The sequence below is a fragment of the Asterias amurensis genome, chromosome 11, assembly GCF_032118995.1.
Source record: "Asterias amurensis chromosome 11, ASM3211899v1".
In the NCBI taxonomy this organism is placed as follows: domain Eukaryota; kingdom Metazoa; phylum Echinodermata; class Asteroidea; order Forcipulatida; family Asteriidae; genus Asterias; species Asterias amurensis.
The window spans coordinates 13,595,785-13,615,731 of NC_092658.1; the positions used below are offsets into that span (position 1 = coordinate 13,595,785).

Genomic DNA, 19,947 nt, shown 5'->3' on the forward strand with positions numbered 1-19,947 from the left:
AAAGGGATGGTAAAACTCACAACTTTTTCTTCCCCCCGTACATATTTCCCAAATCAAATTATCAGAATGTAAATATTTTAACCTTAAAACCCATATTTACGGGATAAATAATTTGTTTATAATTTGGAACTATCCCGGAAAAAGGTGTTTCTCGCAATAAAATACTTGACTGGACTATTGTTTTCGTGAATATGCAAAGTAGTCACACTACCTTTAATATTAGACTGTCCCCTTTCTTTGTTATTTACGAGCCCGGTTGTACGACGTCAAGTCATCAGGCAACATTGACAAGCACATTTTTTTCGGTGAAGCGATTGGCCTATTCCACGAAGACAAAATGGCTGACAAGGAAAGACGAAGTTTTCTCTTCAGTTAATCCGTATTTTTAGCCAAATCGGTTGGCGAAAACACTGCAAAGTGAGCGAGGTGAGTTGAATTTTAGTTGTAGAATGAATTGGAATGGTTTCTAAGGTGAATATGAGTTTTCAAAACGGCAAAAAAAAAAAGCAAACATTGCATTGGCTTTCTGTTCAGTGTCTAGAGCGTGACGGTCGTGACGGTTGGCTTTGTTCAGTGGGGCGGTTAGTGGCGGTATATAGCCTCACTCTTCAGTGTGGCGGCAGTCTTCGAAACACACGTGTGTGTGTTGACATGCCCGAAGCTTGTACCCACTGCAGTTCTTTAATACCTAAAAGACATGGAACGACACTCACTAACCACTACTATATTGTCCAAAACTATTTAAAATTTACCCAGTCACTTTCAGTTCGCACACTAACTTGTCAATGTCACTCTTCTTCCTTCCTTCCTTGTACTAGTTAATATTTTTTCTTGTCTTGTTATGTAACTTTTCTTTACAAACACTTTTTTAATCAAGAAAAATGAAAGATGGAACATATAGTGAAACCGGAAAGGTTTCCGTATGGCGCCACCACTTTTTCATTTGATATGAAATAATATAGGAACTTATTTACCTGATTGATATATCCCTTTTTCTAAAAATGAGTGAAAAAGTGGTGGCGCCATGCGGAAAGTTATCCAAATCGAACTCAAAGTCAACTTTTGAAAAAAAGTTTTTGAAACGTTATGTAATATGTGGCATTATTAAAGTCACCTAGAAATAGAATTTTTTTTCTTTCAAACATAAGAGTATATCAGTCCGCGCAAAGTGCAGATAAGGCAACGTTGCCTTATTGTGCAACATTGAGTAGCAGAATTCGGAAACGTTGACGAGTTGCACTACTTCAAAGTTGCACTATTCGGCAACTCTTGCATTCAAACACAAAAAGGGAATCGAAAAAGGCTTCGTTGGAATAGTTAAAATCATATAATAGTATTGTACAGTTCCTTACCCAACTTTCTATCTGTGCAAATCAAAAAGTTATCTGTGCGTTTTCGCGCAAATGGCTTTTGAAAATCATCACTCCACACTTGCCGTTCAGGAAAACTGCGACGCCATTTTACTGTGTCAGATTGTATCCTCGTCCAGCGGTGTTAATTTATGCAAGTTTAAAAACCACTCTTACTTTAAAAATAACATTGTTTATAGTCAATAAAAAAATGATATTACAGTTTTAAATTAAACTTAATATTTTTTATTGTTAAAATTAAATAAAATAAAAACTTTATTGATGTTAAGTTTTTAAATGTATTGACGTGCCTGACCATTCATGAATTGCGCGAAACATAAACAGATGGCGGGAAACTTGGAAGAGCCTTGTAATAGTAATAACTATTTTAGTAACTTTGCTCCTTGCCTTGGCTGAGTAGTTTGGATAACAAATTTTGTATGTAGACGAGAATTTCATATTAAAGCAGGGAACCTAAGTAAATATAGTGACAACTTTGGCAAGAGTAGGCCTGTCCAAGACCAAGGGACCGTGGTTTGAAACTTGAGATCGGCCCGATGCCGGAATTTTTCATTTACGCCAGACAAGTTCGTTGTGGTGGACCCAAAATATTTTGGAGGTTGAGAGAGGGGGAGATGTGCAGGCGGGTCTCTAACTTAGCCATCCCGGCCCGTCCCATTGACATAATTGATTTAAAACAGTAGATTGCAACCAAATGTAAACAAGTAAAAAGGAAGGTACAGTAATTATTTCAGAAATAAATAATTATTAATAAGTAATTATTTTAATTGTGGTTACAAGTATGGCTACAAATTAAACATCAGTGATATAAAATAATTAATTTTGGTTTGTGCAATCTTTATTAATTAGGGCAGAACTAAACTTGGTATATCCACTGTTCAACAAAAACTATTGGGCACGCCAATCAGCAGGAAGTTGTGTACTAATTAGATGTCCTATTCAACATTCTGAACACACATGGTGGCAACATTTTATTAACTTGGTAAAAGTGTAACATTGTTGTAATTGCTGACTTCCATTTGATTTGAAAAATTTTGTTAATTTTTAAAGATTTATAAAATGTTTATTTAAGAAGTGTTTTTCACTTTGATGTTTACTAAAATTCTGCAATCTTGATTAATCATTACCATAAATGAAACTTTTGTGTTTTTGTATGAGACAAATTTTTTAATTATTTTTATTTACATTTTTTTAAGTGACCATGCAGTTTGCAATTTGCCATTTTTTATTTTAAATTATTCAATCACTGTCAGTAAATTTTTCTAGAAATAACTTTACTTTAAACACAAGTTTTAGTTTATATTTATTATTTATTGCTCTTTCAATGTTAAAAATAAAACCTAGAAAATGTACACTTTTGAAATATTATGAGACTTAGAAAAAAGTAAAACATTTGAGAGTTGATAATATTAATAACAATATAGGTATTTATAGCGCCTGAACTAAACAAGAACCAAGCAAAGAAACAAGAAAAACAAAACAACAAAATATTAACGTCGAGGCTGACTGAAAAAGTAGGTTTTGAGGTTTTTCTTGAAAATGGCAGTAGAAGATGATTCCCTGACGAGTTTAGGTAACTTGTTCCATTCCTTCAGCCCAGCCAGAGAAAAAGACTTGGAGCAGGCAGATCGAGAAAGCCTGTGCTCACAGAGAAGGAATTAAATCGTCATTATAAATATAAATACAAAAAAGAACTAATCAACGCTCAGAAATAATTTTATTAAAGAAATGTATTACAATTAAAAACTCAATGTAAATACAGAATATAATTATGAAGCTTAAAAAAATGAATAAATAAACCTTTAATCATGACGCTATTCTCACGTGTAGTATTAGCTCCGCCCCCATACCCACCCCTCCTCCATGCTCCACCCCACCCCATCTCCAACCAGCCCAACTGTCCTAAAACAACAGTAAAGATGTTTTATTTTACCCTCAGACCACATAAGCTGATTAGCATTGACAGTATTTCACCTTGTTTTCAACGTAGCTTACATTTTTCTACTTTTACACCGGAAGTTGCATTATTGCGCTACTGGTTGCACAATAAGGCAACGTTGCCTTATCTGCACTTTGCGCGGACTGATATGCTTACGAACAATAAAACACCTTTTTTAGTAATTGTTTGTCACATTTATATGTTAAAAAAATATATAAAGTTGTTTGGGGGGCTGACTCCGCCTACCCCTTTTGTGACGTCAATCGAGGCAGACTTTGCCTGCAATGCGTATAGTAAACACACGTGCAAAGTACATGTACGTCCAAGTCGTGAGTTGGTACATTTCAAAAAGTGTTTTTCTGCATTCAGCAGCAATACACCTGGTCGGCATTGCCGGAAAAAACAAAACTTTTTTTTTTTGAAACGTACAAACTCACGACTTGGTCCGTACATGTACTTTGCAATTGTGTTTACTCTACGCATTACAGGCAAAATCTGCCACGATTGACGTCACGAACAGAGCCCTCACGGGTCGGGGTCTACTCTTAAATTTGTAAATAACAAAAGAACTGATTTTTAAAACCTTAGTTAACTGTTTATTCACATTCCACTCATCAAAACACATATATTAGTGACAAAAGCTTTATTTTGAAAGTACAGCATATTTCTTGGACGCTAACGTCCGTCGATGTCAGTTTTTTTTTTAACCGATATATCGAAAATTCAATATCAATATTTGCCCTTTGACAGTTTCCAATCTCTAATTGGTCAAACCCAACCACGTTGGGATGTATTAATGGGTGATAAAGGACCCGCTTTGGAAAATAATTGAATAAATGGTCCCACAACCAGCATACATTGTGTGCAACTAGTTTGTGCTTTGCACTGTATTGCATGCTTATTCGTTTTGTACGTTTCATTGCAACTTGGCACACATGCGCGTTAGGCCTGGGCGAATTATTCGAATTTCCGGTTAATGGCGAATAGGTTTTCCTATCCATAACCGTGAATGCCTTTTTTTTCTTAACCGGATATCCGCATAGGGCACGAATACCTATTTACAAACCGGATAATTCTGTAATTACAACCGAGTAACCAGATATTCTTTAATATCCGAATATCCGTGGACGTCGGGCGACAACTGATATGAATGTTTTCTCTGAATCCTTATGAAACTTCTATTAAGACAGCATAAAACAGCATATATTAAGTATTTAACTATGCTCACCTCCGTGAAGAGTTAAAACAATGACATTTCTGACGTAATTTGTTCAAAGATTACAAAAGTTTTCCTGCACGTAGAGACAATCACGATCAAAAGAAAAAGCAAATCGCTATCTTTAAATTAGATCCGGTCATTTTTATTAAATGAACCAAGTGACACTGTCTAAAACTAATATCAATCCGCCAATATGATCTCATTCACAAACGAACAGCGCCCTCTAGCGGCAAAAAAAATATAAAAAAATGTTTTAATATTTTTTTTTAAATAGTGCCCTCTAGCGGCGAAAAAACTATTTGAAGACCCGCTTAATTTCGGATAGTTGGCCAGCGGTATCCGAATAACAAAACAGGTGCGTGCGTATAAACTCGTTTGGCCTATATGGTCCTGTTTACAGCAACATGCTACATGGACGCTCAGCTCATGCGCCCATTTTACGCACAAAGAACAGCTATCGTCCAATCATTTGCCTACTTTGACCCCAGTGAGGGCGCTTATCAGACCATTCCTTTAAAGAGTCACTGGTCTCAAACTTTCAGTAATATGATTATTGCACGAAAGAGTTGGAAACCATCAAAAGCTAAATATGGCCCCTGAACATGTCTGGAAGTTTCGCCTAGAGAGTTTTAGTTGTTTATTTTGTTGGAAAAGGTATTTGTTAACATGAATAACAGTGTTCGGACCCAGTCTTCACCGTGTGGTAATGACCATGGTTGGTGGCTGGCGCTCTTAACAGACAGACGGCTTGGTCCGCTAAAGACATCATAATTTTGCTAATATCAGCAAATTTTGATATATCAAAAATTCATTTAAAAAATTGGCATCAGCGATTTTGATGTCAACAAAATATCAAGTTAATGAGTATTTTTCGATATATTGACGGATGTTATTGGATGGGATTCGATTTCCAACCCACGGCCTTTGCAATTCTAGAGAAGTGTCAGACCATCTAGACCACCCAGATTGCCTGTTAGTTAGAGGCACTTCGAGCCCAATGTTTAGCAGCGGGTAGTGCAATGATGTAATAGATGTTAAGAACAACTATAAATATTAATAGTAAACTTGCAGGTACAACCATGGGTCAAAATTCTTTTGGAGGAGTGGTGGCTCTGAAAGCCGGTTCTCCTGAAGACGAGTATATGTTCGAAACATCAAGACCAAACCGGCTCTTTTCAGAGCCACCACTACTCCAAAAGAGTTTTTACCCATGGTTGTACCCGCAAGTTTACTATTAATATTTATATTTATAGTTGCTCTTATTCTCCACACCATGCAAAGCTTCAAACACCATTTAACAGATATTGAGTTTGAGTCGGGGGAAAAAGAATATTCATATTGATTTTACCCATATACACTGATTGATGTGTGTCAGCACTGTATACTCAGTACTTACTCGAGCTATGTGAAAATAATCACAGACATGTTACTTGAGTGGGATTAGAACCAACAACCTATTGCAATTCTAGGTGTAATATTTGTTTTTTGAATCCAGGAATTTACTCCCGTGACCCGAAAGCCTAGAGTTTGTTCACAAACTCTCAATGTCTAGTGTTAATTTTGCATTGGGGATTAAGAAGATTTAAAACAAATTTTTAAATCAAACACTTTTTTTTCTTAATGATAGAAATTGTTAATAAAATGTTAAACTTCTTTCTCATTACTTTTCGTCATCCTCTACAGATCAAGTAATTCAGACAAAGAGTGTCAGGTCTTTGTTCATAGTGGCTGACCATTAAACAGTCAACGGAAGCATATCTGTGAAGGATGAAGCATTTGGACCACTTCACCATCTTCAAAAGGGTAAAATACCTTAGTTAATATTCTTAATCCCTGATGCAAATTTAAACATCTGAAATATCGTTTGCGGTACCCACTGCCAAAATATAGGATTCAAACTACCTCTAGATACCGGGCAATCTCGGTAGTCTAGTTGGTAAGACACTGTTCTAGAATTGCAAAGGTCATGGGTTCGAATCCCAACCGAGTAATATATGCCTGTGATATGTTTTCACAGGACTCAGGAAATTACTGAGTATACAATACATCGGTGTATGGGTAAAAAGGTAAAGGTATGATACAAAATTGTTAATGATAAAGAAAATGTATGAGTCAGTGCCTATAGTGAAGACCTACTGTTTGCGAACAGTACCAATAGTTTGGAAATGCTCCTATGTGTGAGTAAATTGTCCCCCCATCATTCAATATCATTGGCGTTTTGTTAAAAATGCAACCACCAGGTACGTTGTTGGTGTTGGTTTAAAACATTTGTTTGTCAAAAACCACATCACATCTGTAATAAAAATAAAATGTCCACCCGCAGTCTTATTTTTGTGAACTTTTTTTTAGCATCTTGAGTCATCCTTTGAAATTATCATTGCCACAATGGTAACCATGACTCGAAACTGGAAAGTTGCTTTGAACAGTCCATACACTGCATTTTGATGTAGGAGAAGAAACACCTTCATGTTCAGTAGAAGTTTCACACAAACAGTATTTTCTATCTTTTAAAAATGTGTTTGGTGTGCACTTGAAGACAATAACTGTTTATAATGGGTTCCACACAGCATCCAGAGATGACACTGAATAAAGGTATACTCCTTGAATCAAACTATAAAAAAATGCCAAAAACTATGATCAAATTGTTTTAAAAATGCAATACGATCTCAATTAGCTTGTGACGGGTTAAAGAGCAGTTTGTGACAGGGCTCCTTGCTCCCTAGCAACTGCTGCTACATAATCCATTCACCGGAACTTTATACGATGTTTCATTCAAAAGTTAGAGGCTTTAATACAATTAAAGTGCCTCAATTTGGACATGCTTTATGTGTTGAAAGCTTCGGTGCAGCACCACGCGGAGCAGATGCGCGCTAGTTTTCGTTATGTGTTATTGTATAAGAAGTCTATTAGAGTGCACATAATGGCCAGCCCTTTTGCTTGAACAAATTGTTCCACTGCTAAAGACCAAATACCATGCATATATAGCCTTGTGTGTAAATAACATGTTAAGTTCAGATAGTTGGCTGTGCAAAATTCCTGGACTTAATGATAGAAATTGTTAATAAAATGTTAATTTTTTTCTCATTACTTTTTGTCACCCACTACAGATCAAGTAATTCAGACAAAGAGTGTCAGATCTTTGTTCATAGTGGCTGATCATTAAACAGTCAACGGAAGCACATCTGTGAAGGATGAAGCATTTGGACCACTTTACCAACTTCAAAGGGTAAAATACCTAAGTTAATATTTTTAATCTCAATTAGCTTGTGATGGGTTTTAGAGCAGTTTGTGACAGGGCTCCCTGCTCCCTAGCAATTGCTCCTTTATTATCCGTTTACCCAAACTTTACTTGATGTTTCATTCAAAAGTTAGAGGCTTTAATACAATTAAAGTGCCTCAATTAGGATATGCTTTATGTGTTGAAAGGATCTGTGCAGCACCACAGGAGCTGATGCGCACTAGTTTTCGTTATGTGTTATTGTATAGGAAGTCTATAAGAGTACACATAATGGCCAACCCTTTTACTTGAAAAAATTGTCCCACTGCTAAAGACCAAATATCATGCATGTAGCCTTTAGTGTGTAAATAACATGTTAAGTCCAGATAGTTGGCTGTGCAAGATTCTTGGACGTAATGATAGAAATTGTTTATAAAATGTTAACTTTTTTCTCTTTACTTTTTGTCACCCTCTACAGATCAAGTAATTCAGACCAAGAGTGTCAGATCTTTTACCATAGTGGCTGACCATCAAACAGTCAGCGGAGATATAAGCTTGATCTGTGAAAGATGAAGCATTTTGACAACTTTACCAACGTCAAAGGGTAAAATACCAAAGTTAATATTCTTAAACCCTGATGCAAATTTAAACATCTGTTATATAGTTATATCTGCTGCCAAAACATAGGATTCAAAATACCTCTAGCAATACCGGGCAATCTAGTTGGTAAGACACTGCTCTAGAAGTGCTCTAGAAGGTCGCTGGTTCTAATCCCAACCGAGTAATAAATGCCTGTGATTCGTTTCACAGGACTCGGGGGGGAAAGTACTTGAGTATACAGTGCAAATACACATCGGTGTATGGGTAAAAAAACCAAAATGTGCACTTTGATTTTATTTCAATCACAAATTATATTACATTTTATGTTGAAACCCAAGCATTTGAAAGTGATTGTTATGAAATGCATATTATGGATCCACACAAATACACCTCAAAATTGCATGGTTTTCCCCATTCATCGTAAAAACGACACACCAATTTGTGGAGTCAATTGTGGACACCAAAAAAAGGGCAAATCGTGTTAAAGCCATTATACACTTTCGGTAAACAGTATTGTCCAAGTCCCACACTTTGTGTATCACAACTTATATATAAAATAACAATCCTGTGGAAATTTAGGCTCAATCGGACATCGGAGTCAGGAGAAAATAACGGGAAAACCCACTCCTGTTTTCGCGCGTTTTGCCGTGTTATGACATGTGTTTATAACAAATCCGTAATTCTCGTTAACGAGAATTATATTGTTTTACCGTTTTCTCAAAAAGTAAAGCATTTCATGGACTAATATTTCAAGAGAAGTCTTTCACCATTACCTTCTGTAAACCCTGTAAATTATTTGTAAATCTGTGAGCTTTTTTTTTTTTTTGTACCGAAAAGGTCCAATGGCTTTAAAGGAACACGTTGCCTTGGATCGGTCGAGTTGGTCTTTGAAAAGCGTTTGTAACCGTTTTTTATAAAATGTATATGGGTAGAAAGATGTTGTAAAAGTAGAATACAATGATCCACACAAACATGCCTCAAAAATGCGTGGTTTTCCTTTTACCTCGTCGACTAACACATCGGCCATTTATGGGGGTCAAAATTTTGACTCCCATAAATGGCCGACCATGTTAGTTCGCATAGTAGAAGGAAAGCCATGCAATTTTGAGGCAAACTTGTGTGGATCATTGTATTCTACTTTTAAAACATCTTTCCAACCATATGCATTTTATAAAAAACGGTTACAAACGCTTTTGTTTTGACCAACTCGTCCGATCCAAGGCAACGTGTTCCTTTAAGTTCACAAAGTAAGAACAAAAAATTGCGATTTTGAGGCATGTTTGTATGAATCATTATACTCTACCCTTTTTCTGCTCAACAGCTTTGTGAAATTGGGCCTAGACACACGGCCAAAATCACTGTCATAGACTTAATTTTTTTATTAAATTTTTTGTTCATAAGAATATGAAGGAAAAACTAATGGCACAACTAAGATTGCATGTCTTTCAAACCAAAAATAAATTAATGTAAGTGGGCTTGCGCTTGCAAGCTTTCATGCGCCGTGTGCCCATATTTTTTTTTCACATCCCTGTAATTAAGCAGCTAGTTACAAAGTTTATTATGCTTCGTCTTTATTGAAAAATATTGGAACAGAACTTATATGCTTTTCTAAATTCAAATGATGTACCTAATACTTTGACGAAGATATGTTCAGATGAATGTTGCATTGACCTAGTTAAAGGTTTAATATTATTTCTCTTTCACTTTCTTTTATCCTCTACAGATTAACTAATCGAGACAGAGGGTGGCGGATCTCCATTCAAGATCAAGGCCATCACCAGTGGAGATGCAGTGCTGGTCAACAGTAATTTAGTGTTTGTAGCTTTGAATTTATTACTTGTATCTGGGATGGATCTGAAGGTTTAATATAATATCACCAAGATAATGAAGGTTTTTTTTGAAAGAGCATCATTGTCTGCAAGATTAAAATGTGCACATCCTGAGTGGTGAATCATTCATACTTTCCTTGTGTGGTGATCTACCTATATTTACCCATGGTGAATCATTCATACTTTCCTTGTGTGGTGATCTACCTATATTTACCCATGGTGAATCATTCATACTTTCCTTGTATTGTGATCTACCTATATTTACCCATGGTGAATCATTCATACTTTCCTTGTATGGTGATCTACTTATATTTACCCATGGTGAATCACTCGTACTTTCCCTGTGTGGTGATCTTCCTATATTTACCCATGGTGAATCATTCATACTTTCCTTGTGCTGGTGTGTTGATCTACCTATTCTTACCTATGGTAAATCATTCATACTTTCCTTGTATGGTGATCTACCTATAATTACCCATGGTGAATCATCCATACTTTCCTTGTATGGTGATCTACCTATATTTTCCTTGTATGGTGAATCATTCATACTTTCCTTGTGTGGTGATCTACCTATACCCATGGTGAATCATTCATACTTTCCTTGTATGGTGATTCATTCAAATCAAAATTTAGACTTGATATGTCAAAGGCTTAGTTGTATGTAGTTATGTTTCATCATTCATTTAGGCCATTCAATTTAGGTGTGCTGATGTCATGGAGTTGACAAACTTGGTTGCCTTATAGTGGAGCCGGCATGGGAATTTTCCCCCCCTTTTTTCCCCATATGGGTTTTAGGGAGGTTTTCGCCCATCTCATACATCAGCAACTAGCAGCCATGCAACTTTTCAGCTGGTCAGCTGATTTTATGGTTTTGGTATTCTCAGCCATTGGAAATTAAAAAATGCAGAACAAAATCTTGCTGTGCTTGTTTCTGAAAATGTCAGATCTTTTGCAAAAATTCAGAGTTGCATGTCTGAAATAGGTGACACTTAAGTGTCTTCAAAGAAGAAAAAACACAGTACAAAATCTTGCTGTGCCTGTTTCTGGAAATTCCTCTTTTTTTGGGGGTGGGGTCAAAATATATGTCTGAAATAGATGACACTTGGTGTCTAAATAGGTTCATTAGGTGTCAAAGAAAATTTGACTCCACATTTTAGGTGTATTTAATTAAAACTTGTAGATGAGTAAACATTTCATTACTATTTTACATGTGGTGAATTACCCATACTTCTTCTGGTGTTGCGTATTTTCTACACTTTCAACTGTGTTTTGAATTACCCATACTTCCCCTGGTGTTGCGTATTCTCTACACTTCCACCTGTGTTTTGAATTACCCATACTGCCCCTGTCGTTGTGTATTTTCTACACTTCCAACTGTGTTTTGAATTACCCATACTTCCTCTAGTGTCTTGAAGTTCCTACACTTCCAATTGTGTTGTGAATTATACCCATACTTCCCCTGGTGTTGCGTATTCTTTACACAACTGTGTGGTGAATTACCCATACTTCCCCTGGTGTTGCGTAGTCTTTACACTTCCACCTGTGTTTTGAATGACCCATACTTCCCCAAGTGTTGCGTATTCTCTACACTTTCAACTTTGTGATGGTGAATTACCCATACTTCCCCTGGTGTTGCATATTCTCTACACTTTCGCTTGTGTTTGGAATTACCCATACTTCCCCTGGTGTTGCGTATTCTTTACACTTTCACTCGTGTTTTGAATTTACAATACTTCCCCTAGTGTTGCGTATTCTCTACACTTTCAACTGTGTGGTGAATTACCCATACTTCCCCTGGTGTTGCGTATTCTTTACACTTTCACTCGTGTTTTGAATTACCCATACTTCCCTTAGTGTTGCATATACTCTACACTTTCAACCTGTTGTGAATTACCCATAACTCCCTTAGTGTTGTGTATGGCCTACACTTTCAACCTGTTGTGAAGACCCATACTTCCTCTGGTGTTGCGTATTCTTTACACGTTCACCTGTGTTTTGAATTTCCAATACTTCCCCTAGTGTTGCGTATTCTCTACATTTTCAACTGTGTGGTGAATTGCCCATAATTCCCCTAGTGTTGCGTATTCTCTACATTTTCAACTGTGTTGGGAATTACCTATACTTTCCCTGGCCGGTGTTGCGTATTCTCTTCATTTCACATGTGTTTTGAGTTACCCATACTTCCTCTGGTGTGGCGTCTGCTCTTCCCTTCACTTATGTTGTGATTTACGCTTACTGCCCTCGTGTGGTCATCTGCCCATACTTCCCTTGTGTGGTGATCTACTCATACTTCCCTTGTGTGGTGATCTACTCATACTTCCCTTGTGTGGTGATCTACTCATACTTCCCTTGTGTGGTGATCTACTCATACTTCCCTTGTGTGGTGATCTACTCATACTTCCCTTGTGTGGTGATCTACTCATACTTCCCTTGTGTGGTGATCTACTCATACTTCCCTTGTGTGGTGATCTACTCATACTTCCCTTGTGTGGTGATCTACTCATACTTCCCTTGTGTGGTGATCTACTCATACTTCCCTTGTCTGGTGATCTACTCATACTTCCCTTGTGTGGTGATCTACTCATACTTCCCTTGTGTGGTGATCTACTCATACTTCCCTTGTGTGGTGATCTACTCATACTTCCCTTGTGTGGTGATCTACTCATACTTCCCTTGTGTTGTGATCTACTCATACTTCCCTTGTGTGCTGATCTACTCATACTTCCCTTGTGTGCTGATCTACTCATACTTCCCTTGTGTGCTGATCTACCCATACTGAAATTTTTACCTATGTTTTTTAAATTCAGTGTCCAAGTAAATGTGACTTAATATATGCTAGGTATTTAATAAGTTTTGTACATTAGTCTATGTCCCAGGGGTGTGCTAATAATCTTGTATGGTGATCTACCCATTCTTTACTTTGTGATTAATTACCCTTTCCCTTGATTGGTGAATTGCTTACACTTTCCTTGTGTGGTGATCATTCAACGTATTCCTTACACTGTGGTACATGACACTTCTCCATGTGTTGTGAACTACTCATACATAGTCCCTTGTGTGGTGAAATATCCATACAACCCTTAGTATGGTGAAATAACCACTTTGACTTCTGTTTAGATTTATCCACACTTCTCCCTGGGTGGTGAATCACAAAAAAATCCCCTTGTGTCCCAAGATCCATCCCTAATCTGCATTAAAGATGTATGATTCAGATTTCAATTAATTCATACATGAAAAACTAACAAAAATTCCTCACAAAACCAAAGAAATTCTGTTCCCTTGCAGATAATCAGGGCACTCTGATTGTCTTCTTGGGAAACAGTTTTACCAGTCCGAGAGCACTCCAATTGAAACTGTTCAGAGAAATTTCAAACAAATTTTTGCAGAAAAAGTAGATAAGAATTGAAGCGAAAACCCTAACCACCCTGTCTGAATCACATGTCTTTGTGAAATTAAAGTAATTTATTTAGTTAAAATGTAAGAGTTGCTCCTACCAAAGAATGAGACCATGAAAAAGAATTGTTTAAAATAAAATAATAATTTTTCTCGCAAGCAAAGTCATTGTTTCAGAAATTGGGCAAACATAAAAACAAAAATTATGGAAATCTCAGTATCTTGCAGAGATATGGACTTTTCTATCCCCAAAAGGACTGATAAAAGACATTTGTTTTTTGTTTTGGTAGATCTCAGTTAGTGTCTTCAAAAAGTGTTGATTTTTTCTGTTATAGGTATAGATATTAATATTTGTCAGTAATTGAGCAAGTTATAGAAATTTCACTATCTTGCAGAGATATGGAAATTTCTATCAAAGAAAATGATAAAATTCCCTTACTTGTACTTTTTCATTGGGGGTTGTAGCTCTAAAAGATATTGAGAATATTTTTCAGAGCTCAAGGTAAAACCACAGAAATATTTTATAGACTCATTGTGTAGGAGCAGCTCATTCTGTTGAGGGTTTTCATGTATGTTAGGGCCTCATCCAAACCCTCTGAAAAACTCGCAGAGTTGTGCAAACACCTGTGCCTGTTGGTGGACCCCCTCGGCTGCCTGGAATAAGTGTTGGTCCTGCTGGTCTGGGTGCGATGGAGGGTATGTTCTCTGTTCAGTGAAGTTTAAATAGATGCGCCACTAGTGTTTTGTTTCACTGGTGTGTTGCCTTACAAATTTGATGAGCTAGAGCGAAGCAATTTTTGGATGCATACATACTAGCGCATTCCGAGCTGGAAAGTAGTGGTTGGTCCCTAAAACGTTTGGTTCGGCAAGATCTCTCAAGACGTCGGGATGAGGGCCCCTTATCATTTAGCCTTTTGTTGGTCACGTCACTCTTTTGTTCTCTAGTAAACAGGTTTGAACTGGGGATCTTTCAAGATCATCAAAGGTGCCTTGAGATGTCTTTGCTTGAGCCAATGGAGTCTGGACTTGGTGGATGATGAGGACATCTATCCAGTTGATGATATGAGGGCTGGAGAAACATGTTCTGCTTGGTCATGCCACCTAAAATAATAAATATCTAGTAAGAACACCCTTTTTATTGCTTTTTGATACCAAAGATGACATTGGATTTGTATCATTTGAATTAGTTGAATTTTAGAAGAGGTCAAAGGTTGTATATTCTCTACTCTTTCATTGTGATTTGAATTACCATACTTCCCCTGGTGTTGCGTATTCTCTACACTTACACTTGTGTTTTGAATTACTCATACTCCCACTAGTGTTGCGCATTCTGTACACTTTTAACTGTGTTTTGAATTACCCATACTTCCCCTGACGTAACGTATTCTCTACACGTTCACATGTGTTTGAATTACCCATTACTTCCCCAGTTGTTGCATATTCTCTGCACTTTCACATGTGTTTTGAATTACCCATACTTCCCCCTGTTGTTGCGTATTCTCTACACTTTCGCTTGTGTTTTGAATTACTCACACTCCCACTTGTGTTGCGTATTCTGTACACTTTTAACTGTGTTTTGAATTACCCATATTTCCCCTTGTGTCGCGTATTCTCTACACTTACACTTGTGTTTTGAATTACTCATACTCCCACTAGTGTTGCGCATTCTGTACACTTTTAACTGTGTTTTGAATTACCCATACTTCCCCTGACGTAACGTATTCTCTACACGTTCACATGTGTTTGAATTACCCATTACTTCCCCAGTTGTTGCATATTCTCTGCACTTTCACATGTGTTTTGAATTACCCATACTTCCCCCGGTGTTGCGTATTCTCTACACTTTCGCTTGTGTTTTGAATTACCCTTACTTCCCCTGGGGTTGCGAATTCTTTTCACTTTCACATGTGTTTTGAATTACCCATACTTCCCCCTGTTGTTGCGTATTCTCTACACTTTCGCTTGTGTTTTGAATTACTCACACTCCCACTAGTGTTGCGTATTCTGTACACTTTTAACTGTGTTTTGAATTACCCATACATCCCCTGGTGTTGCGTATTCTCTACACCTACACTTGTGTTTTGAATTACCCATACTCCCCCTGGGGTTGCGAATTCTTTTCACTTTTGCTTGTGTTTTGAATTACCCCATACTTCCCCTGGTGTTGCGAATTCTCTACACTTTCGCTTGTGTTTTGAATTACCCATACTTCCCCTGATGTTGTGTGTTCTCTACACTTACACTTGTGTTATGAATTACCCATACTCCCCCTGGGGTTGCGAATTCTTTTCACTTTTGCTTGTGTTTTGAATTACCCATACTTCCCCTTGTGTTGCGTATTCTCTACACTTTCGCTTGTGTTTTGAATTACCCATACTTCCCCTGGGGTTGCGAATTCTTTTCACTTTCACTTGTGTTTTGAATTTCCCATACTTCCCCATGTGTTGCGCATTCTCTACACTTTCGCTTGTGTTTTGAATTACCCATACTTCCCCTGATGTTATGTGTTCTCTACACTTACACTTGTGTTTTGAATTACCCCTACTTCCCCTGATGTTACGTATTCTCTACACTTTCGCTTGTGTTTTGAATAACCCATACTTCCCCTGATGTTATGTGTTCTCTACACTTACACTTGTGTTTTGAATTACCCATACGTCCCCTGATGTTACGTATTCTCTACACTTTCGCTTGTGTTTTGAATAACCCATGTTTCCCCTGATGTTACGTATTCTTTACACTTTCGCTTGTGTTTTGAATTACCCATACTTCCCCTGGGGTTGCGAATTCTTTTCACTTTCACTTGTGTTTTGAATTACCCATACTTCCCCTTGTGTTGTGTATTCTACACTTTCACTTGTGTTTTGATTAACCCATACTTCCCCTGGTGTTGCGTATTCTCTACACTTTCGCTTGTTTTGAATTACCCATACTTCCCATGGGGTTGCGAATTCTTTGCTTTTACTTGTGTTTTGAATTACCCATACGATCCCCTGATGTTTCGTATTCTCTACACTTCCACATGTGTTTTGAATTACCCATACTTCCCCTGATGTTACGTATTCTCTACACTTTCGCTTGTGTTTTGAATTACCCATGTTTTCCCTGATGTTGCGTATTCTCTACACTTACACTTGTGTTTTGAGTTACCCATACTTCCCCTGATGTCACGTATTCTCTACACTTTCGCTTGTGTTTTGAATTACCCATATTTCCCCTGATGTTACAAATTCTGTACACTTACACTTGTGTTTTGAATTACCCATACTTTCCCTGATGTTACGTATTCTCTACCCTTTTGCTTGTGTTTTGAATTACCCATACTTCCCCTGGGGTTGAATTCTTTTCACTTTCGCTTGTGTTTTGAATTACCCTTACTTCCCCCTGTCGTTGCGTATTCTCTGCACTTTTGCTTGTGTCCCCTTGTGTTGCGTATTCTCTACACCTACACTTGTGTTTTGAATAACCCATACTTCCCCACGGGTTGCGAATTCTTTTCACTTTCACTTGTGTTTTGAATTACCCATACTTCCCCTTGTGTTGCGTATTCTCTACACTTACACTTGTGTTTTGAATTACCCATACTTCCCCTGATGTAACGTATTCTCTACACTTTCGCTTGTGTTTTGAATTACCCATATTTCCCCTTGTAATGCGTATTCTCTACACTCTCGCTTGTGTTTTGAATTACCCATACTTCCCCTGGGGTTGCGAATTCTTTTCACTTTTACATGTGTTTTGAATTACTCATACTCCCACTAGTGTTGCGTATTCTGTACACTTTTAACTGTGTTTTGAAACCCATATTTCCCCTTGTGTTGCGTATTCTCTACACCTACACTTGTGTTTTGAATAACCCATACTTCCCCTGGTGTTGCGTATTCTCTACACTTTCGCTTGTGTTTTGAATTACCCATACTTCCCCTGATGTTATGTATTCTCTACACTTACACTTGTGTTGTGAATTACCCATACTTCCCCTGATGTTGCGTATTTTCTACACATACACTTGTGTTTTGAATTACCCATACTTCCCCTGGGGTTGCGAATTCTTTTCACTTTCACTTGTGTTTTGAATTACCCATACTTCCCCTGGTGTTGCGTATTCTCTACACTTTCGCTTGTGTTTTGAATTACCCATACTTCCCCTGGGGTTGCGAATTCTTTTCACTTTCACTTGTGTTTTGAATTTCCCATACTTCCCCTGGTGTTGCGTATTCTCTACACTTTGCTTGTGTTTTGAATTACCCATACATCCCCTGATGTTATGTATTCTCTACACTTGCACTTGTGTTGTGAATTACCCATACTTCCCCTGGTGTTGCGTATTCTCTACACTTTCGCTTGTGTTTTGAATTACCCATACTTCCCCTGATGTTGCGTATTCTCTACACTTACACTTGTGTTTTGAATTATCCATACTTCCCCTGGGGTTGCGAATTCTTTTCACTTTTGCTCGTGTTTTGAATTACCCATACTTCCCCTTGTGTTGCGAATTCTTTTCACTTTTTTTTGTGTTTTGAATTACCCATACTTCCCCCTGTTGTTGCATATTCTCTACACTTTCGCTTGTGTTTTGAATTACCCATACTTCCCCTGGTGTTTCGAATTCTTTTCGGTTTCACATGTGTTTTGAATTACTCATACTCCCACTAGTGTTGCGTATTCTGTACACTTTTAACTGTGTTTTGAATTACCCATATTTCCCCTAGTGTTGCGTATTCTCTACACCTACACTTGTGTTTTGAATTACCCATAGTTCCCCTGGTGTTGCGTATTCTCTACACGTACACTCGTGTTTTGAATTACCATACTTCCCCTGGTGTTGCATATTCTCTTCACTTTCGCTTGTGTTTTGAATTACCCATACTTCCCCTGGGGTTGCGAATTCTTTTCACTTTTGATTGTGTTTTGAATTACCCATACTTCCCCTTGTGTTGCGTATTCTCTACACTTTCGCTTGTGTTTTGAATTACCTATACTTCCCCTGGGGTTGCGAATTCTTTTCACTTTCACTTGTGTTTTGAATTACCCATACTTCCCCTTGTGTTGCGCATTCTCTACACTTACACTTGTGTTTTGAATTACCCATACTCCCACTAGTGTTGCGTATTCTCTACACTTTTGCTTGTGTTTTGAATTACCCATACTTCCCCTGGTGTTGCGAATTCTCTACACTTTCGCTTGTGTTTTGAATTACCCATACTTCCCCAGTTGTTGCATATTCTCTGCACTTTCACTTTCCGTTTTTGTTAAGGATGGTAGACTAAATATCGATCCAATGTCATCTCCAGTATCAGTTATTAGCAAACATGCAGTGAGAAAACATCACTACTTATCATGCTCAAACCGTTGAACAATTTTTTGACATTTGTACGCAAAGAATTTTGACGACTTGCGTTACACACAATGGTATACAAAATTCATGCCCATTACAGAACTTGTTTCTCCGACCAGCACATCATCATCGGGATAGAAGTTGTCATCATCTGTTGAGTTAGGATCCCATTGGAACAAGTGTCGACACCTCTTAGCACCACCAGTGCGGCTTGGTTGCGAAACCACAATCGGTGAAATCCTAAGCACTCTTGAGGGCACCATTTCATTTAAGCAAGCAACAACTACCTTCTGCTCAGCACTTCTGCGTCTAAAACCAAGCGCTAAATTGCGTCTAGCTCGTTAGATTTGTAAGACATTACATCGTTGTTACAAACCACTAGTAGCGCATCTAATTGAACTCCACTGAACAGAGAACATATCAACCATTGCACTTTGGACCTTAAGATCATCACAAGTTCCAGGTGGCCGAGGGGGTCCACCGACAGGCTCAGGTGTTTGCACGACTCTCCTTTTTTTTTGGCCAAAATTTTCAATAAAAAATCGAACAGAATTCTCCTTGTAACTTGTACTTTATTTGCCTCAACCCTACCCCCCCCCCTCTTAATCAAATACGGAAGGTCCATCTTATCCCGATGGAACCCACCTCCACACTGTAAGGACCAATGTTAGCCCCCCCCCCCTACAGTGTGGGGGTGGGTTCCATCGGGTTAAGATGGACCCTCAGGCCACCATGTTTAACTACAATGCAATTGGGTATGTATTAAGTCGCTTTTAGCCAAGTATTGTTGCGCATATGAAATTAGGTCTAAAAATAATACACAACCATTGCTGCACTGTGTTCAAACATGGCGGCCAAGTAGACGACTCGAGTAATGAGACATTAGTCTTTGACTTTAGGGCAATCAAAACCTAAATTGATTCGCCCTTAAAAATTAACCTTTATTTTCGTACACACAAAACCAAACTTGTAAACATTTTCAAGCAAAATTTGATAAAGCCATAAGGTTATAGCCTGCACACATTTTCAAGCAAAATTTGAT

The 19,947-nt window shown here is 37.8% G+C and overlaps 1 long non-coding RNA gene across 1 annotated transcript; it reads left to right on the top strand.

Annotated features, from left to right (window-relative positions):
• The first annotated feature begins 331 nt into the window (after window positions 1–331).
• LOC139944350 (uncharacterized) lies at window positions 332–12,595 on the top strand. Its single transcript, XR_011786947.1, has 5 exons — window positions 332–426; window positions 6,212–6,331; window positions 7,636–7,754; window positions 8,224–8,349; window positions 10,069–12,595. It is a non-coding gene; the product is annotated as an uncharacterized lncRNA (long non-coding RNA).
• The last annotated feature ends 7,352 nt before the right edge of the window (window positions 12,596–19,947 follow it).